Source organism: Oncorhynchus keta, chromosome 28 (assembly GCF_023373465.1).
Source record: "Oncorhynchus keta strain PuntledgeMale-10-30-2019 chromosome 28, Oket_V2, whole genome shotgun sequence".
NCBI classification, from domain to species: domain Eukaryota; kingdom Metazoa; phylum Chordata; class Actinopteri; order Salmoniformes; family Salmonidae; genus Oncorhynchus; species Oncorhynchus keta.
This window is the reverse complement of record NC_068448.1, coordinates 4,604,049-4,625,954: the sequence shown is the minus strand read 5'-3', so window position 1 is coordinate 4,625,954 and position 21,906 is coordinate 4,604,049. Positions and strand designations below refer to the sequence as shown.

Genomic DNA, 21,906 nt, shown 5'->3' with positions numbered 1-21,906 from the left:
CTCCTCTCCCCCTCTCCTTCCTCCCTCCTCTCCCCCGCTCCTCCCTCCCTCCTATCCCCCTGGCCTTCCTCCCTCCTCTCCCCCTCTCCTTCCCCCTCTCCTCTCCTTCCTCCCTCCCTCTCCCCTCTCCTTCCTCCCTCCTCTCCTTCCTCCCTCCTCTCCCCGCTCCTCCTCCCTCCTCTCCCCCTCGCCTTCCTCCCTCCTCTCCCCTCTCCTTCCTCTCTCCCCCCTCTCCCCCCCTCCTCTCCTCCCTCCTCCCTCCCTCTCCCCTCTCCTTCCCTCCCCCCCCTCCTCCCTCCTCCTCCTCCTCTCCTCCCTCCTCTCCCCCTCTCCTTCCTTCCTCCCTTCTCTCCCCCTCCCTCCTTCCTCCCTCCTATCCCCCTGGCCTTCCTCCCTCCTCTCCTCCCTTCCTCCCCTTCCCCCCTCCTCCTCTCCTTCCTCCCTCCTCTCCCCCCCTCTCCTTCCTCCCTCCTCTCCCCTCTCCTTCTTTCCCTCCTCTCCCTTACTCCCCCTCCCTCCTCTCCCCTCTCCTCCTCCCTCCTCTCTCACCCCTTCCTCCCCCTCTCCTCTCCTCCCTCCTCTCCTCCCTCTCCTTCCTCCCTCCTCTCCCCTCTCCTCTCCCTCCTCTCCTTCCCTCCTCCCTCCTCTCCTTCCTCTCCTTCCTTCCCTCCCTCCTCTCCCCCCTCTCCTCTCCTCCCTCCTCTCCCCCTCTCCTCCCCCTCTCCTCTCCCCCTCTCCCCCTTCCTCCCTCCTCTCCCCCTCATTTTCCTCCCTCCTCTCCTCCTCTCCTTTCCTCCCTCCTCTCCCCCCTCTCCCTCCCTCCTCCTCTCCTCCCTCCTTCCTCCCCTCCTCTCCCCCCTCCTCCTTCCCTCCCCCCTCCTCTCCCCCTCTCCTTCCTTCCTCCCTCCCCTCCCCCTCTCCTTCCTTCCTCCCTCCTCTCCTCCTCTCCCCCTCCCCCTCTCCTCTCCCCCTCTCCTTCCTCCCTCCTCTCCCCCTCTCCTTCCTCCCTCCTCTCCCCCTCTCCTTCCTCCTCTCCTCTTCTCCTCTCCTCCCCCTCTCCTCTACCCCTCTCCTCTCCTCCTCCCTTCCTCCCTCCCTCCCCCCCCTCTGCCCTCTCCTCCCTCCTCCCTCCTCTCCCCCTCTCCTTCCTCCCTCCTCTCCTCCTCCTCCTTCCTCTCCTCCCTCTCCCCCTTCCTCCCTCCTCTCCCCCTCCCCCTTCCTCCCTCCTCTCCCCCTCTCCTTCCTCCCTCCTCTCCTCCCTCTCCTTCCCTCCCTCCCCCCTCTCCCCCTCTCTCCCTCTCCTTCCTTCCTCTCCCCCCCCTCCTCCTCCTCCCCCTCGCCTTCCTCCCTCCTCTCCCCCCCCTCTCCTCCTCCTCCTCTCCCCCCTCTCCTTCCTCCCTCCCTCCCCTCTCCTTCCTCCCTCCTCTCCTCCTCTCCTCCTCCCTCCCTCCTCTCCCCTCCTCTCCCCTCTCCTTCCTCCCTCCCTCCTCTCCCCCTCTCCTTCCTCCTCCCTCCTCTCCCCCCCTCCTCCTTCCTCCCTCCTCTCCTCCTCTCCTTCCTCCATCCTCTCTCCCCTCTCCTCTCCTCTCTCCTTCCTCCTCCTCTCCCCCTCCTTCCTCCCTCCTCTCCCCTCTCCTTCCTTCCTCCCTCCTCTCCCCCTCTCCTTCCTCCCTCTCCCCCTCCTCTCCCTTCCTCCCTCCTCTCCCCTCCCTCCCTCTCCCCCTCTCTCCCTCTCCCTTCCTCCTCCTCCCCCTCTCCTTCCTCCCTCCTCTCCTCCCCTCTCCTTCCTCCCTCCTTTCCTCTTCTCCTTCCTCCCTCCTCCTCTCCCCCTCCTTCCTCCCTCCCTCTCCCCTCTCCTCCCTCCCTCCCCCTCTCCCCCTCCACCTTCCCTCCCTCCTCTCCCCCTCTCCTTTCTCCCTCCTCTCCTCCTCTCCTTCCCTCCCTCCTCTCCCCCTCCCCTGTCCTTCCCCTCCCTCCTCTCCCCCTCGCCTTCCTCCCTCCTCACGCCTTCCTCCCCCCCTCTCCTTCCTCCCCCCCTCTCCTCTCCTCCTCTCCTTCCTCCCTCCTCCCCCCCCCTCTCCTCCTTCCTCCCTCCTCTCCCCCTCTCCCCCTCTCCTTCCTCCCTCCCTCTCCCACCTCTCCTTCCTCCCTCCTCTCCCCCTCCCCTCTCTTCCTCCCTCCTCCTCCCTCCTCCTCCTTCTCCTCTCCTCCTCTCCCTTTCTCTCCTTCCTCCCTCCTCCTCCCTCCTCTCCTTCCTCCCTCCTCCTCCCCTCTCCTCCCTCCCTCCCTCTCCCCCTCTCCTTCCTCCCTCCTCTCCCCCTCTCCTTTCTCCCTCCCTCTCCTCCTCTCCCTTCCTCCCTCCCTTCCCCTCTCCTTCCTCCCTCCTCTCCCCTCTCCTTCCTCCCCTCTCCTCTCCCCTCTCCCCCTCTCCTTCCCTCCTCTCCCCTCTCCCCTCTCCTTCCTCCCTCCTCTCCCCCTCCCCTCCCTCCCTCCCTCCCCCTCGCCTTCCTCCCTCCTCTCCCCCTCGCCTCCCTCCCTCCTCTCCCCCTCTCCTTCCTCCCTCCTCTCCACCACTTCTTCACATTTTGAAGATTTGCAGAGAGTCTCTTCTACAAAGAGAATATTTAATGTCTGCTCTGCATCCCTTTTTTGTTGTTGAGAGTATCTAAATGAGTCTCGTCTCCACACAGCCTGACTACGTACACACTGTGCTGGGCCAAAAGGGATGTCTTCATCTATATATTTCCAGATAGCTGACATTTTATTAAATATAAGGAGTAGACATGCTCCAGATACTCATGTCCTTAATTTCATATGCGGAGCTAGGATACTCTCTGTAATGGGACAGTGTCTACACGCATCCAATCCAGACCTCGGACCCCTGCTACTGTATTGCTCAACTCTATTTGATGTGTTCTCTGTCTCTTGGAAGCAGCATGGGAAATGGTCCAGGAACAAAGGTGATGTGTTCTCTGTCTCCTGGAAGCAGCATGGGAAATGGTCCAGGAACAAAGGTGATGTGTTCTCTGTCTCCTGGAAGCAGCATGGGAAATGGTCCAGGAACAAAGGTGATGTGTTCTCTGTCTCCTGGAGCTGCATGGGAAATGGTCCAGGAACAAAGGACAATGCCCAAGGACTAGTCAGCCCTTCCCTCTCTGACGGGCCAAAATGCATCTCTCTGTTACAGTATCCAGAGGACTGACTATTGTGATAGAATAAGGTAGTATTCATGTCTGGTATTGATCTGAAACGTGTTCACTGAGGCCATAACGATGATGCTATCTATATTGATGTCAGTGACGGTCAGTGACGTCTATGATGAGAGAGGACTATTTTGTTTCTCTCATCAGCATGGCTTTTATTTCTATTGCAGCCAAATTGAATGACCGTCCTTCCATTCAGCTCAATGTAACAGCATTGGGTTTAGGCTATTTTACATGATACTCAAAATGTTGTCCCTATACCCATCACGAGGTTGCTACAATCTAGCCTATGAATGAAAGTTTATAACGTATAACGTTTGAGAGAAAAATTTGAGGTGACAGAAAGTGACACGTGGACAGACAGTGAGTGATAAATTCATTACCGCCTTGCAAACTCTTGAACTCTTGTCTGCAACTAGGTGATATAGGGTGTAACCATTAGTCCAACAGTTGCAAACAAGAGTTTTTATTGGACAAAATTATTATTTTTTGTTTGTTTTATCACCGTTCCGTTTGCTTCCGTTTAAGAAACGTTTTTCAACAGAATTGCCGGAATGAATACACCCCTGAACACGCATGAACACAGTTCACTTTCATAGCAGCCACGTTGTATTCCTTCTCGCATCTACGCCCTCTCCTCCTCTCCTTCCTCCCTCCTCTCCCCCTCTCCTTCCTCCCTCCTCTCCCCCTCTCCTTCCTCCCTCCTCTCCCCCTCTCCTTCCTCCCTCCCTCCCCCTCTCCTTCCTCCCTCCTCTCCCCCTCACCTCCTTCCCTCCCTCACCTTCTCCCTCCTCTCCCCCTCACCTTCCTCCCTCCTCTCCCCCTCTCCTTCCTCCCTCCTCTCCCCCTCTCCTTCCTCCCTCCTCTCCCCCTCTCCTTCCTCCCTCCTCTCCCCCTCTCCTTCCTCCCTCCTCTCCCCCTCTCCTTCCTCCCTCCCTCTCCCCTCTCCTTCCTCCCTCCTCTCCCCTCTCCTTCCTCCCTCCTCTCCCCCTCTCCTTCCTCCCTCCTCTCCCCCTCTCCTTCCTCCCTCCTCTCCCCCTCTCCTTCCTCCCTCCTCTCCCCCTCTTCCTCCCTCCTCTCCTCCTCTCCTTCCTCCCTCCTCTCCCCCTCTCCTCTCCTCCTCCCTCCCTCCTCTCCTCCTCTCCTTCCTCCCTCCTCTCCCCTCTCCTTCCTCTCCTCCTCCCTCCTCTCCCCCTCTCCTTCCTCCCTCCTCTCCCCCCTCCTCCTCCCTCCCTCTCCCCCTCCCTCCTTCCCCCTCCTCTCCCTCCCTCCTTCCTCCTCTCCTCTCCCCCTCTCCTCCCTCTCCTTCCTCCCTCCCCCCCTCCTCCTCTCCTTCCTCCCTCCTCTCCCCCCTCCTCCTCTCCTCCCCTCCTCCTCCCCCTCCCTCCTTCCTCCCTCCTCCTCCTCCCCTCTCCCCCTCTCCTCCTCTCCTTCCTCCCTCCTCTCCCCCTCTCCTTCCTCCCTCCTCTCCCCCTCTCCTTCCTCCCTCCTCTCCCCCTCCCTCCTCTCCTTCCTCCCTCCTCTCCCCCTCTCCTTCCCTCCCTCCTCTCCCCCTCTCTCCTTCCTTCCTCCCTCCTCTCCCCCTCTCCTTCCTCCCTCCTCTCCTCCTCACATATAATTTTGACCAGGCGGGAATAACCTCCCTCCCCCTCTCCTTCCTCCCTCCTCTCCTACCTCTCCTTCCTCCCTACACACAGCCCTCATGACCCCCTCTCCTTCACCCTCCCTCATCATGACCAGGCGGGAATAACCTCCTCTCACCCTTCCTGACCCGGGAATAACCTGTCCCAATCCATATAATCCCCTACACACAGCCTCATCTTCCTCCCTCCCGCTCACAGCCCCTGACCAGGCTCCTTCCCTCCCTCCTGACCTCCCCCTCTCCTTCATCTGACCCTAACCTGTCCCTCCTCCTCCTCTCCTTCCTCCCTACACACAGCCCTCTGACCCCCTGTCCCTCCTAATCACCCTCCCATCCTCTCCCTCCTCTCACTACATTTTCCCTTCAGCCTACATCATGTGGACTTCAATCACCGAACAACACATCAGCTGTATGTGACCAGGTCCCAATCCATATAAAAAACCAAGCCAAATAACCTGTCCCAATCCATATAATCACCGCTACACACAGCCTACATCATGACCAGGCGGGAATAACCTGTCCCAATCCATATAATCACCGCTACACACAGCCTACATCATGACCAGGCGGGAATAACCTGTCCCAATCCATATAATCACCGCTACACACAGCCTAACATCATGACCAGGCGGGAATAACCTGTCCCAATCCATATAATCACCGCTACACACAGCCTACATCATGACCAGGCATGGGAATAACCTGTCCCAATCCATATAATCACCGCTACACACAGCCTACATCATGACCAGGCGGGAATAACCTGTCCCAATCCATATAATCACCGCTACACACAGCCTACATCATGACCAGGCGGGAATAACCTGTCCCAATCCATATAATCACCGCTACACACAGCCTACATCATGACCAGGCGGGAATAACCTGTCCCAATCCATATAATCACCGCTACACACAGCCTACATCATGACCAGGCGGGAATAACCTGTCCCAATCCATATAATCACCGCTACACACAGCCTACATCATGACCAGGCGGGAATAACCTGTCCCAATCCATATAATCACCGCTACACACAGCCTACATCATGACCAGGCGGGAATAACCTGTCCCAATCCATATAATCACCGCTACACACAGCCTACATCATGACCAGGCGGGAATAACCTGTCCCAATCCATATAATCACCGCTACACACAGCCTACATCATGACCAGGCGGGAATAACCTGTCCCAATCCATATAATCACCGCTACACACAGCCTACATCATGACCAGGCGGGAATAACCTGTCCCAATCCATATAATCACCGCTACACACAGCCTACATCATGACCAGGCGGGAATAACCTGTCCCAATCCATATAAATCACCAGCCTACATCATGACCAGCCTCCCAACATCATGACATCCAGGCGGGAATAACCTGTCCCAAAGCATGTAATCACCGCTACACACAGCCTACATCATGACCAGGCGGGAATAACCTGTCCCAATCCATATAATCACCGCTACACACACAACCTACATCATGACCAGGCGGGAATAACCTGTCCCAATCCATATAATCACTGCTACACACAGCCTACATCATGACCAGGCGGGAATAACCTGTCCCAATCCATATAATCACCGCTACACACAGCCTACATCATGACCAGGCGGGAATAACCTGTCCCAATCCATATAATCACCGCTACACACAGCCTACATCATGACCAGGCGGGAATAACCTGTCCCAATCCATATAATCACCGCTACACACAGCCTACATCATGACCAGGCGGGAATAACCTACACACAGCCTACATCATGACCAGGCGGGAAAACCTGTCCCCATATAATCACCGCTACACACAGCCTACATCATGACCAGGCGGGAATAACCTGTCCCAATCCATATAATCACCGCTACACACAGCCTACATCATGACCAGGCGGGAATAACCTGTCCCAATCCATATAATCACCGCTACACACAGCCTACATCATGACCAGGCGGGAATAACCTGTCCCAATCAATGTCATAATCGCTACACACACACGTTGTCACCATATTAACTAAAGTAACATCCTAGTAAAGTAACGTCCTAGTCAACATAGCTAATAGAACTAACGCGTTAGTAAACCCGCTACAATCACATAATAACGTTACAGTTGTATAGTCATTAAGCAGTTAGACTGGCGAGCCTCAGTGGTCATACATTAATCAAACCAAAAGCTTACCTTGACTCAGAAGAGTCCCATTGTTGTGTTGAATAGTCATAGCCAGCTAGCTAACATAGCATCCCTCTGTTCAAGCCTGGTGTTTGAGTAACTAAACTAGCTAGCTGCATTTGCTGGTTAAGTAAGTGAAACTGGAAGTGAAAAGATTGAGAAATCTCTCTCTCTCTCTCTCTCTCTCTTGATTCTCCTTTGTTTTTGAAGAAACAAATTCTGTGAAAACTATTCAACTACTGCCTTTCTCTCTCTTTTAGTCAACTACTCACCACATGTTATGCACTGCAGTGCTAGCTAGCGGTAGCTTATGCTTTCAGTACTAGATTCATTCTCTTTGATTGGGTGGACAACATGTTAGTTCATGCTGCAAGAGCTCTGATAGGTTGGAGGACATCCTCTGGAAGTTGTCATAATTAAAAAAAAAAAAAAATTCACCTTTATGTAACCAGGTAGGCTAGTTGAGAACAAGTTCTCATTTGCAACTGTGACCTGGCCAAGATAAAGCATAGCAGTGTGAACAGACAACACAGAGTTACACATGGAGTAAACAATTAACAAGTCAATAACACAGTAGGAAAAAAAGAGAGTCTATATACAATGTGTGCAAAAGGCATGAGGAGGTAGGCGAATAATTACAATTTTGCAGATTAACCCTGGAGTGATAAATGATCAGATGGTCATGTACAGGTAGAGATATTGGTGTGCAAAAGAGCAGAAAAGTAAATAAATATGAACAGTATGGGGATGAGGTAGGTAAAATTGGGTGGGCTATTTACCGATAGACTATGTACAGCTGCAGCAATCGGTTAGCTGCTCAGATAGCAGATGTTTGAAGTTGGTGAGGGAGATAAAAGTCTCCAACTTCAGTGATTTTTGCAATTCGTTCCAGTCACAGGCAGCAGAGTACTGGAACGAAAGGCGGCCAAATGAGGTGTTGGCTTTAGGGATGATCAGTGGGATACACCTGCTGGAGCGCGTGCTACGGATGGGTGTTGCCATCGTGACCAGTGAACTGAGATAAGGTGGAGCTTTACCTAGCATGGACTTGTAGATGACCTGGAGCCAGTGGGTCTGGCGAGGAATATGTAGCGAGGGCCAGCCGACTAGAGCATACAAGTCGCAGTGGTGGGTGGTATAAGGTGCTTTAGTGACAAAACGGATGGCACTGTGATAAACTGCATCCAGTTTGCTGAGTAGAGTGTCGGAAGCAATTTTGTAGATGACATCACCAAATTACTGTGTAAATCTATGGAAGGGGGTGAGAACCAACCGAGCCTCCTAGGTTTTGTATTGATGTGCTTTGGAAATAGCGACTCGGAAAAAATATGACAGTGTTTGATTTTCCGTAGCCTACTACTTTTGTAGCCCACTACTGAATATGGTGTCAATACAAACTCAGATACGTCACCTTCGTGGGAAGAGGCACCATCAACACCTGAACAGGTCAAATCATTTGGGAGCTGGACATATGTTGGGAGCTGGACATATGTTGGGAGCTGGACATATGTTGGGAGCTGGACATATGTTGGGAGCTGGACATATGTTGGGAGCTGGACATATGTTGGGAGCTGGACATATGTTGGGAGCTGGACATATGTTGGGGAGCTGGGAGCTGGACATATGTTGGGAGCTGGGAGCTGGACATATGTTGGGAGCTGGACATATGTTGGGAGCTGGACATATGTTGGGAGCTGGGAGCTGGACATATGTTGGGAGCTGGACATATGTTGGGAGCTGGGAGCTGGACATATGTTGGGAGCTGGACATATGTTGGGAGCTGGACATATGTTGGGAGCTGGACATATGTTGGGAGCTGTTGGGAGCTGGACATATGTTGGGAGCTGGACATATGTTGGGAGCTGGACATATGTTGGGAGCTGGGAGCTGGACATATGTTGGGAGCTGGACATATGTTGGGAGCTGCTGGACATATGTTGGGAGCTGGACATATGTTGGGAGCTGGGAGCTGGACATATGTTGGGAGACTGGGAGCTGGACATATGTTGGGAGCTGGACATATGTTGGGAGGGAGCTGGACATATGTTGGGAGCTGGACATATGTTGGGAGCTGGACATATGTTGGGAGCTGGGAGCTGGACATATGTTGGGAGCTGGGAGCTGGGAGCTGGACATATGTTGGGAGCTGGGAGCTGGACATATGTTGGGAGCTGGGAGCTGGGAGCTGGACATATGTTGGGAGCTGGGAGCTGGACATATGTTGGGAGCTGGGAGGACATATGTTGGGAGCTGGAGCATATGTTGGGAGCTGGACATATGTTGGGAGCTGGGAGCTGGACATATGTTGGGAGCTGGGAGCTGGACATATGTTGGGAGCTGGGAGCTGGACATATGTTGGGAGCTGGACATATGTTGGGAGCTGGGAGCTGGACATATGTTGGGAGCTGGACATATGTTGGGAGCTGGGAGCTGGACATATTTTGGGAGCTGGACATATGTTGGGAGCTGGGGAGCTGGACATATGTTGGGAGCTGGACATATGTTTGGGAGCTGGACATATGTTGGGAGCTGGACATATGTTGGGAGCTGGACATATGTTGTTGGGAGCTGGACATATGTTGGGAGCTGGACATATGTTGGGAGCTGGACATATGTTGGGAGCTGGGAGCTGGGAGCTGGACATATGTTGGGAGCTGGGAGCTGGGAGCTGGACATATGCTGGGAGCTGGGAGCTGGACATATGTTGGGAGCTGGGAGCTGGGAGCTGGACATATGTTGGGAGCTGGGAGCTGGACATATGTTGGGAGCTGGGAGCTGGACATATGTTGGGAGCTGGGAGCTGGGAGCTGGACATATGTTGGGAGCTGGGCATCTGGACATATGTTGGGAGCTGGGAGCTGGGAGCTGGACATATGTTGGGAGCTGGGAGCTGGACATATGTTGGGAGCTGGGAGCTGGACATATGTTGGGAGCTGGGAGCTGGACATATGTTGGGAGCTGGGAGCTGGACATATGTTGGGAGCTGGGAGCTGGGAGCTGGACATATGTTGGGAGCTGGGAGCTGGACATATGTTGGGAGCTGGGAGCTGGACATATGTTGGGAGCTGGACATATGTTGGGAGCTGGGAGCTGGACATATGTTGGGAGCTGGGAGCTGGACATATGTTGGGAGCTGGGAGCTGGACATATGTTGGGAGCTGGGAGCTGGACATATGTTGGGAGCTGGGAGCTGGACATATGTTGGGAGCTGGGAGCTGGACATATGTTGGGAGCTGGGAGCTGGACATATGTTGGGAGCTGGGAGCTGGACATATGTTGGGAGCTGGGAGCTGGACATATGTTGGGAGCTGGGAGCTGGACATATGTTGGGAGCTGGACATATGTTGGGAGCTGGGAGCTGGACATATGTTGGGAGCTGGGAGCTGGACATATGTTGGGAGCTGGGAGCTGGACATATGTTGGGAGCTGGGAGCTGGACATATGTCGGGAGCTGGGAGCTGGACATATGTTGGGAGCTGGGAGCTGGATATATGTTGGGAGCTGGGAGCTGGACATATGTTGGGAGCTGGGAGCTGGACATATGTTGGGAGCTGGGAGCTGGACATATGTTGGGAGCTGGGAGCTGGACATATGTTGGGAGCTGGGAGCTGGACATATGTTGGGAGCTGGGAGCTGGACATATGTTGGGAGCTGGGAGCTGGACATATGTTGGGAGCTGGGAGCTGGACATATGTTGGGAGCTGGGAGCTGGACATATGTTGGGAGCTGGGAGCTGGACATATGTTGGGAGCTGGGAGCTGGACATATGTTGGGAGCTGGGAGCTGGACATATGTTGGGAGCTGGGAGCTGGACATATGTTGGGAGCTGGGAGCTGGACATATGTTGGGAGCTGGGAGCTGGACATATGTTTGTTATGGACAATGGGTGTAAATGGGTAATCAGGGGCGATCCCTCACAGTCCTGTGAACCAAACTATCAATGCATAAATCATGACAAAAAAATTGTGTCGATATTGCAAGAAAATCTTGTAATTTCACATAACCATACCACAAGATAGCTACTCTACCTTCTTCATTCATGACGAGGAAACTAACTGGAACAGAGCCAAGTCGCCCGTTCGCTAGCTACCACATTAACCAGTAATGCAAATAAAATACGCCTTGCTATTTTAAAATGTTAGCCGTCACCCTGAGGCTTAATAAGGGGGTAAACATGTTTTTCGTTATTTGTTAGAATGCAATTTCGTTATTTGTTAGCTAGCCAGGCTAACGTTACCAGTTAACGTTTAACCCCCCCCCCCCCTTATCTGCTGGCCAAATTAGCTAGTATTCTTGCTTCTAGTGACTACGATACATAAAATGAACTACTCACTTCAACTCCGTTTAGTTTTTTTTTTTATCTGAACAGCTTCTCACTTCTTTGTTTCTCCAGGTGTCAGTTCAATCACCCCCTGTTTATACACTCACTTTTTAGTGGTGGGGAGTCGACTCCAAAACAATTACATTCCTCCACTTCTTGCCTGCCAACTCCCGGTGTCGGTTCGCATTTCTGTGTATCAAGCTCAGACTCCGCTAGGAATCGGACTCCTCTACCCCAGTTCTGTGTATCAAGCTTAGACTCCGCTAGGAATCGGACTCCTATACCCCTAAGATTCAGTATTTTTTCAACAGAGGAAACAATTTGCCGTAGTCTACTTCGAGAACACAAATTCTCCAATCTTTTCACAGCGAAGAAAGAGTGAGTTAGCGAGGGAGAGAGAGAGATGTGTGGTTTCAGTAGTGGCTAGGGGTTTTACTGTGAATAAGTATTGAGGGTGACAAGGGGAGACCATGATGAGCCTATTAAGAGTATTTCTCCTAATGAAGGGCTTTTTCATTGACTCATAGATGACACCTGTTTAAAAAAAATACATTGATTTATGTTGGATTCTCTACTGAACCGTCTCTCTCCTTCTGTCTCATAGTGAAATCAAATGTTCAGCAACCACGTAGAGCAAAGACATCAGACAGTCAGGAGGACGAGAGAGAAGAGAGAAAAGAGAGGAGAGAGAAAAGAGAGAACGAAGAGAGGAGAGAGAAAAGAGAAGAGAGAGAAGAGAGAGGGAGGAGAGGAGAGAGAAAAGAGAGGAGAGAGAAGAGAAAATATAGAAGAGAGAAGGAAGAGAGGAGGAAGAGAGACAGAAGAGAGGAGAGGAGGAAGAACGAGGAGAGAAGAGATATGGAAGAGAGGAGGAAGAGAGGAGAGAGAAGGAAGAGAGGAGGAAGAGAGACAGAAGAGAGGAGAGGAGGAAGAACGAGGAGAGAAGAGATATGGAAGAGAGGAGGAAGAGAGACAGAAGAGAGGAGAGGAGGAAAAGAGAGAAGAGAGGGGAGAGATGGTAGAGAGGTGGAGAGACAGTAGAGACAGTGGACACAGTGGAGACAGTAGAGACAATAGAGACAGTGGAGTAGCAGTGGGGACAGTAGAGACAGTAGAGACAGTGGAGACAGTGGAGGCAGTGGAGACAGTGGAGACAGTGGAGACAGTGGAGACAGTGGGAGTGGAGACAGTGGAGACAGTGGAGACAGTGGAGACAGTGGAGACAGTGGAGTAGCAGTGGAGACAGTGGAGACAGTGGAGACAGTGGAGTAGCAGTGGAGACAGTGGAGTAGCAGTGGAGACAGTGGAGACAGTGGAGACAGTGGAGTAGCAGTGGAGACAGTGGAGTAGCAGTGGAGACAGTGGAGACAGTGGAGACAGTGGAGTAGCAGTGGAGACAGTGGAGACAGTGGAGACAGTGGAGTAGCAGTGGAGACAGTGGAGACAGTGGAGTAGCAGTGGAGACAGTGGAGACAGTGGAGTAGCAGTGGAGACAGTGGAGACAGTGGAGACAGTGGAGTAGCAGTGGAGACAGTGGAGACAGTGGAGACAGTGGAGTAGCAGTGGAGACAGTGGAGACAGTGGAGACAGTGTAGACAGTGGAGACAGTGGAGACAGTGGAGACAGTGGAGACAGTGGAGTAGCAGTGGAGACAGTGGAGACTGTGGAGACAGTGGAGGGAGTGGAGACAGTGGAGACAGTGGAGTAGCAGTGTAGACAGTGGAGACAGTGTAGACAGTGGAGACAGTGTAGACAGTGTAGACAGTGGAGACAGTGTAGACAGTGGAGACAGTGGAGTAGCAGTGGAGACAGTGGAGACAGTGGAGTAGCAGTGGAGACAGTGGAGTAGCAGTGGAGACAGTGGAGACAGTGGAGACAGTGGAGACAGTGGAGACAGTGGAGACAGTGGAGAGAGTGGAGTAGCAGTGGAGACAGTGGAGACAGTGGAGACAGTGGAGACAGTGGAGACAGTGGAGACAGTGGAGTAGCAGTGGAGACAGTGGGATAGCAGTGGAGACAGTGTAGACAGTGGAGTAGCAGTGGAGACAGTGTAGACAGTGGAGACAGTGGAGACAGTGGAGTAGCAGTGGAGACAGTGGAGACAGTGGAGTAGCAGTGGAGACAGTGGAGTAGCAGTGTAGACAGTGGAGTAGCAGTGGAGACAGTGGAGACAGTGGAGACAGTGGAGACAGTGGAGTAGCAGTGGAGACAGTGGAGACAGTGGAGTAGCAGTGGAGACAGTGGAGACAGTGGAGACAGTGGAGACAGTGGAGACAGTGGAGTAGCAGTGGAGACAGTGGAGTAGCAGTGGAGACAGTGGAGACAGTGGAGACAGTGGAGACAGTGGAGTAGCAGTGGAGACAGTGGAGACAGTGGAGTAGCAGTGGAGACAGTGGAGACAGTGGAGTAGCAGTGGAGACAGTGGAGTAGCAGTGGAGACAGTGGAGTAGCAGTGGAGACAGTGGAGACAGTGGAGACAGTGGAGACAGTGGAGACAGTGGAGTAGCAGTGGAGACAGTGGAGACAGTGGAGACAGTGGAGACAGAGCAGTGGAGACAGTGTGGTAGCAGTGGAGACAGTGATGTAGCAGTGGAGACAGTGGAGTGGCAGTGGAGACAGGGTAGACAGTGGAGACAGTGGAGACAGTGGAGACAGTGGAGACAGTGGAGAGCAGTGGAGACAGTGTAGACAGTGGAGACAGTGGAGACAGTGGAGTAGCAGTGGAGACAGTGTTGTAGCAGTGGAGACAGTGATGTAGCAGTGGAGACAGTGGAGACAGTGGAGACAGTGTGGTAGCAGTGGAGACAGTGAAGTAGCAGTGGAGACAGTGGAGTAGCAGTGGAGACAGTGGAGTAGCAGTGGAGACAGTGGAGACAGTGGAGACAGTGGAGACAGTGGAGACAGTGGTGTAGCAGTGGAGACAGTGGAGACAGTGGAGACAGTGGAGACAGTGGAGACAGTGAAGTAGCAGTGGAGACAGTGTGGTAGCAGTGGAGACAGTGATGTAGCAGTGGAGACAGTGGAGTAGCAGTGGAGACAGTGTGGTAGCAGTGGAGACAGTGGAGACAGTGGAGACAGTGGAGACAGTGGAGACAGTGGAGACAGTGGAGTAGCAGTGGAGACAGTGTAGACAGTGGAGACAGTGGAGACAGTGGAGTAGCAGTGGAGACAGTGTGGTAGCAGTGGAGACAGTGATGTAGCAGTGGAGACAGTGGAGTAGCAGTGGAGACAGTGTGGTAGCAGTGGAGACAGTGGAGTAGCAGTGGAGACAGTGGAGTAGCAGTGGAGACAGTGGAGGGAGTGGAGACAGTGGAGTAGCAGTGGAGACAGTGATGTAGCAGTGGTAGCAGTGGAGACAGTGATGTAGCAGTGGAGACAGTGGAGTAGCAGTGTAGACAGTGATGTAGCAGTGGAGACAGTGGAGTAGCAGTGGAGACAGTGATGTAGCAGTGGAGACAGTGATGTAGCAGTGGAGACAGTGGAGACAGTGGAGACAGTGTGGTAGCAGTGGAGACAGTGATGTAGCAGTGGAGACAGTGGAGACAGTGGAGACAGTGGAGACAGTGGAGACAGTGGAGACAGTGATGTAGCAGTGGAGACAGTGGAGACAGTGGAGACAGTGGATTGCATTGAGTGACTGCAGTGGTTGGCTGTAACCCAGCTCTCTGTGTCTCCATGGAGGCCAGCCCTGTGTGTGTGTGTGTGTGTGTGTGTGTGTGTGTGTGTGTGTGTGTGTGTGTGTGTGTGTGTGTGTGTGTGTGTGTGTGTGTGTGTGTGTGTGTGTGTGTGTGTGTGTGTGGTAGCTGCAGCATTATGATATAGTTGGAATATTATCAGACAACTTGCTGCATGATGGTCTCAGTTTAGATCTTTCTATTGTTGCCTCCAGACAGACATACCATCCACAGGTCCACCTCTATCTCCAAGCTAATCCTCTATCTCCAAGCTAATACCATCCATCTCCAAGGTCTCTATCTCCAACCAATCCTCTATCTCCAAGCTAATCATCTATCTCCAAGCTAATCTATCTCCAAGCTAATCCTCTATCTCCAAGCTAATCCTCTATCTCCAACCAATCCCTCTATCTCTAATCATCAAACTAATCCTCTATCTCAAGCAACCAATCCCTCTATCTCCAAGCTAATCATCTATCTCCAAGCTAATCCTCTATCTCCAAGCTAATCCTCTATCTCCAAGCTAATCCTCTATCTCCAAGCAATCCCTCTATCTCCAAGCTAATCCTCTATCTCCAAGCTAATCCTCTATCTCCAAGCTAATCCTCTATCTCCAAGCAATCCTCTATCTCCAAGCTAATCCTCTATCTCCAAGCTAATCCTCTATCTCCAAGCTAATCCTCTATCTCCAAGCTAATCCAAGCCTCTATCTCCAAGCTAATCCTCTATCCTATCTCCAAGCTAAAAGCTCTATCTCCAATCCTCTATCTCCAAGCTATTCCTCTATCTCCAAGCAATCCCTCTATCTCCAAGCTAATCCTCTATCTCCAAGCTAATCCTCTATCTCCAAGCTAATCCTCTATCTCCAAGCTAATCCTCTATCTCCAAGCTTCATCATTCTCATTCTTCTCCATACATATCAGGTTTAAATGCATTCCTGGTGGTTTACTGGTTAACTGCTAGACAGATTCCTTGGATGTGTCCCAAAAGGCTCCCAATTGACTATATATATGCTCTTCACCAGACCCATAGACCTTCTCTCTATGGTAACTATGTAGAGCAGTCACCCTAGCTGAGAGGACATCTACAGTGCCTTGCAAAAGTATTCATCTCCCTTGGGAGTTTTTCCTATTTTCTTGCATTACAACCTATAATTTAAATATATTTTTATTTTGATTCCATGTAATGGAAATACGCAAAATAGTCCCAATTGGTGAAGTGAAATGAAAGAAAAAACTTGTTTAAAAAAATCATTTAAAAAAATCAACTGAAAAGTATTGGGTGTGTATGTATTCACCCCCTTTGCTATGAAGCCCCTAAATAAGATCTGGTGCAACCAATTACCTTCAGAAGTCACAAAATTAGTTAAATAAAGTCCACATGTGCGCAATCTAAGTGTCACATGATCTGTCACATGATCTCAGTATACATACACCTGTTCTGAAAGACGTCAGAGTTTGCAACACCATTAAGCAAAGGGCACCATGAAGACCAAGGTCTCCAAACAGGTCAGGGACAAAGTTGTGGAGAAGTACAGATCAGGGTTGGGTTCTAAAAAAATATCTGAAACTTTTAACATCCCACGGAGCACCATTAAATCCATTATTATTTCTTAGGGCTAGGACCCTTTTTTCTCAATTTCCGCCTGAATGATGTGCACAAAGTAAACTGCCTGTTGCTCAGGCCCTGAAGCCAGGGTATACATATAATTGGAACCATTGGAAAGAAAACACTTTGAAGTTCGTAGAAATGTTAAAATAATGTAGGAGCATTTAACACGATAGATATAGTAGGAGAAAATCAAAAGAAAAACCAACCTGAATATTTTTTGTTGAGAGAGACCATCCTCTTAGAATGGCAAGTATAAGGTCAATTGACAATTAGCTCCCTATATGCAATTCATATGGCTTCCACAGGGTGTTAGAAGTCTATGTTCAAGTTTTCAAGCTCGTAACTTCAAAAACGAATAAGAAAAATCAGTTTTAGCACAGGGACACAGTCTTGGAAATTCGTGTTTGCGCTCGCTTTGATGTGGGGCGCCATTCTCAAACAATCGCATGCCATGGCATGTTTTCGCTGTAATAGCTATGGGAAAAAAAGACAGAACAGTTAGATTAACACAGATTTAAGCTTTCAGCCAATAAAAGACAACCTAAATGTTTGATATCCATAATTATTTTGTATTATTTATTTGAATTTGCGCATCCTCCAGGTTCACCGGAAGTTGTCCCGTAGAAAGAATTTGGCACGACAACAAACCTGCCAAGAGAGGCGCCACCTACCAAAACTCATGGACAGGAGGGCCAGGCAAGGAAGGCAATAATCAAATAGGCAGCAAAGACACCAAAGATAACCCTGAAGGAGCTGCACAGCTCCACAGCGAAGATTGGAGTATCTGTCCATAGGACCACTTTAGGCAGTACACTCCAGAGCTGGGTTTTACGGAATAGTGGCCAATAAAAAAGCCATTACTTAAAGAAAAGAATTAGAAATGAAATGTTTGGTGTTCGCCAAAAGGCATGTGGGAGACTCCCCAAACATATGGAAGAAGTTACTCTGAGCTTTTTTGGCCATCACGGAAAACCCTATGTCTGGAGCAAACACAACACCTCTCATGACACCAAGAACACCATCCCCACAGTGAAGCATGGTGGTGGTAGCAGCATAATGCTGTGGTGATGTTTTTCATCAACAGGGACTGGGAAACTGGTCAGAATTGAATGAATGATGGATGGCGCTAAATACAGGGAAATTCTTGAGGGAAACCTGTTTCAGTCTTCCAGAGATTTGAGACTGGGACAGAGGTTTACCTTCCAGCAGGACAATGACCCTAAGCATACTGCTTTAGCAACACTCAAGTGGTTTAAGGGGAAACATTTAAATGTATTTGAATGGCCTAGTCAAAGCCCAGACCTCAATCCAATTGAGAATCTGGTATATGACTTAAAGATTACTTTACAGCAGTGGAACCCATCCAACTTGAAGGAGCTGGAGCAGTTTTGCCTTGTAGAATGGGCAAAGATCCCAGTGTCTAGATGTGCCAAGCACGTTCAAGTTTTCAGTTTTTTTTGTTTGTTCCACAATAATAAATATTTTGCATCTTCAAAGTGTTGTGTAAATCAAACGATTACAAACCCCACAAAATCCATTTGAAAAACAAAATAGGAAAAATGACAAAGGGGCTTTCACAAGCCAAAGTCTAGTGATCTATTGTGATCTAATGATAATCTCTTGACGTAGAGTGATTTACAGTATCTCGTACAATCCCTGTAGTTTTCAGCCTTGCCTGAAGCCATGAAACCATTTAAATAGTGATTTACAGTATCTTGTGTAATTGCTGTATTTTTCAGCCTTGCCTGAAGCCATGACACTTCATTAAATAGGAGGAAGAAAGGTTCAACTGATTCTCTTTCATCTGTCCATACGATAATGTGTTAACAGACGCATGCACATACACGTGTACGCATGCACGTACACACGCACGATCTCATGCACACACACACACATACTCCCACAAGGCAGTGCTTCAAATACTGATGGTCAGATTGAATCATTCAGACAATGAGCATGGATACCACAATCCACAGTAGGACTGGGCAATCCACAGTAGGACTGGGCAATCCACAGTAGGACTGGGCAATCCACAGTAGGACTGGGCAATCCACAGTAGGACTGGGCAATCCACAGTAGGACTGGGCAATCCACAGTAGGACTGGGCAATCCACAGTAGGACTGGGCAATCCACAGTAGGACTGGGCAATCCACAGCAGGACTGGGCAATCCACAGTAGGACTGGGCAATCCACGGCAAAAGACTCCATATTTCATCTAAGAAATACACACACCCGCATGCGCATGCACACACGCACGCGCACACGCACACGCACACGCACGCACGCACGCGCACACGCGCACGACGCAGACACAGACACAGACACAGACACAGACACAGACACAGACACACACACACACACACACACACACACACACACACACACACACACACACACACACACACACACACACACACACACACACACACACACACACACAGTGTCCTGCCAGCCGAGGAACATCGACAGCAACGGACATCAATACACCCAGAGATGTGCGACAGCGTCGAGCTCCGCTGTCATTAAACATCCAATCCATTACACACTGAGAACCAAACCATCCATCAGACATTTCTGTAAAAGCCTCTATTTCGTAATTAAGATGAGCAAGTTGAGTTTGCTGAAGTGAGCGCTGTATTTCGAACCAGGTACGCATTGATCCCCCACATAGAGACAGGTACGCATTGATCCCCCACATAGAGAGAGGTACGCATTGATCCCCCACATAGAGAGAGGTACGCATTGATCCCCCACATAGAGAGAGGTACGCATTGATCCCCCACATAGAGAGAGGTACGCATTGATCCCCACATAGAGAGAGGTACGCATTGATCCCCCACATACAGAGAGGTACGCATTGATCCCCCACATACAGAGAGGTACGCATTGATCCCCCACATAGAGAGAGGTACGCATTGATCCCCCACATAGAGAGAGGTACGCATTGATCCCCCACATAGAGAGAGGTACGCATTGATCCCCCACATACAGAGAGGTACGCATTGATCCCCCACATAGAGAGAGGTACGCATTGATCCCCCACATACAGAGAGGTACGCATTGATCCCCCACATAGAGAGAGGTACGCATTGATCCCCCACATACAGAGAGGTACGCATTGATCCCCCACATACAGAGAGGTACGCATTGATCCCCCACATACAGAGAGGTACGCATTGATCCCCCACATACAGAGAGGTACGCATTGATCCCCCACATACAGAGAGGTACGCATTGATCCCCAAATATAGAGAGGTACACATTGATCCCCCACATAGAGAGAGGTACGCATTGATCCCCCCACATAGAGAGAGGTACGCATTGATCCCCCACATAGAGAGAGGTACGCATTGATCCCCCACATACAGAGAGGTACACATTGATCCCCCACATAGAGAGAGGTACGCATTGATCCCCCACATAGAGAGGTACGCATTGATCCCCCACATAGAGAGAGTACAGCTCCTTCATAAAGACACATCGCCTCTTGGATGGGCTCTCTCAGTCTCACTTCAACACAGCACCTACTTCAATCCACCACATAGAGGGAGAAAAGCTGAATAAAAGGCTTTGTTAAAAAAAATCTATATATTTTTTTTTGTTAAATGAAAGATGTCTCCCAAATGACAGACAGCCTATTTCCTACGTAGTGGAACAGGGAACAGGGTGTAGTTTGGGTTGCAGAACTAACATCTCTACATCTTTTAGCTCCGTGTCATCAATAGGGGAAGAAAGGAACAACGCAGCGTTGATTTTACCGTCCTCTTCCTCGTCCTCTTCCTCTTCCTTGTCGTATGAGTCATTTGCCCATTCAGAGGAGAAAAGAGGAAAGCGAACACAGTGTCAGTAAATGACACTCCACCGACGTGGCAATTCAATCTATCCTTGGTTTGTCAGAGATTGTAGACTGCCGTACTCTTCTTTCTCTCTACACAGATTATAGATCCCGCCTGTTGCACTTAACTAGCTACTGTCTGTGTCATTCAATGACAAAACCCAAATAGCCAATATCCTTATGCAGTCTCGCCATTGATTCTATAAATTGAGGAGAGTTATGAAACAGCAAGTGTTTACAAGGTTGTCTGGTTCCTTGGCAACCGCTGACATCTTCAGTGTCATGTAACGTGAACCCACACAGAGGTTGGGTAACGAGTGTGTCCTGGGAAGCTCAGAGGGGATCTTGTGTCTAATACTGTTGAAGTGTGGTGGTTGCAGGTTCACCTGCCTCATCTGAAGCCTCTTCTTTTGTTGTAGGCCACCAATTGCTAACAGTCAGTATCTGGATAATCCGTGTGAAATGATTGATAATATGTGTGTGATGGTTACAGAGAGGTCTATTTTCTGGGTGACCTGAATATAGACTGGTTTTCACGGAGCTGCCTGCTCAAGAGGAAGCTGTGCATGTTATCTGGTTCAGTTTATTAATCAACCTACTAGAGTGTTTACAAATAGTACCGTACAGGTATCGCTGCGGCCAACTCTGTATCGCTGCGGCCAACTCTGTATCGCTGGGGCCAACTCTGTATCGCTGAGGCCAACTCTGTATCGCTGCGGCCAACTCTGTATCGCTGCGGCCAACTCTGTATCGCTGCGGCCAACTCTGTATCGCTGCGGCCAACTCTGTATCGCTGCGGCCAACTCTGTATCGCTGCGGCCAACTCTGTATCGCTGGGGCCAACTCTGTATCGCTGCGGCCAACTCTGTATCGCTGCGGCCAACTCTGTATCGCTGCGGCCAACTCTGTATTGCTGCGGCCAACTCTGTATCGCTGCGGCCAACTCTGTATCGCTGGGGCCAACTCTGTATCGCTGGGGCCAACTCTGTATCGCTGCGGCCAACTCTGTATCGCTGGGGCCAACTCGGTATCGCTGCGGCCAACTCTGTATTGCTGCGGCCAACTCTGTATCGCTGCGGCCAACTCTGTATCGCTGCGGCCAACTCTGTATCGCTGCGGCCAACTCTGTATCGCTGCGGCCAACTCTGTATCGCTGGGGCCAACTCTGTATCGCTGCGGCCAACTCTGTATCGCTGCGGCCAACTCTGTATCGCTGCGGCCAACTCTGTATCGCTGCGGCCAACTCTGTATCGCTGCGGCCAACTCTGTATCGCTGCGGCCAACTCTGTATCGCTGCGGCCAACTCTGTATCGCTGCGGCCAACTCTGTATCGCTGCGGCCAACTCTGTATCGCTGCGGCCAACTCTGTATCGCTGCGGCCAACTCTGTATCGCTGCGGCCAACTCTGTATCGCTGGGGCCAACTCTGTATCGCTGGGGC

General features: G+C 51.0%; 1 protein-coding gene across 1 annotated transcript in view; it reads right to left on the bottom strand.

The window, feature by feature from the left end:
• Nucleotides 1–7,300, bottom strand: part of LOC118378943 (nociceptin receptor-like) — a 23,417-nt gene extending 16,117 nt beyond the window's left edge. Inside the window, exon 1 of the mRNA XM_052484496.1 lies at nucleotides 7,034–7,300. The gene's annotated coding sequence lies outside the window, so the exon portion shown is untranslated. The remainder of the gene's footprint in view (nucleotides 1–7,033) is intronic.
• Between the last annotated feature and the right edge of the window lie 14,606 nt (nucleotides 7,301–21,906).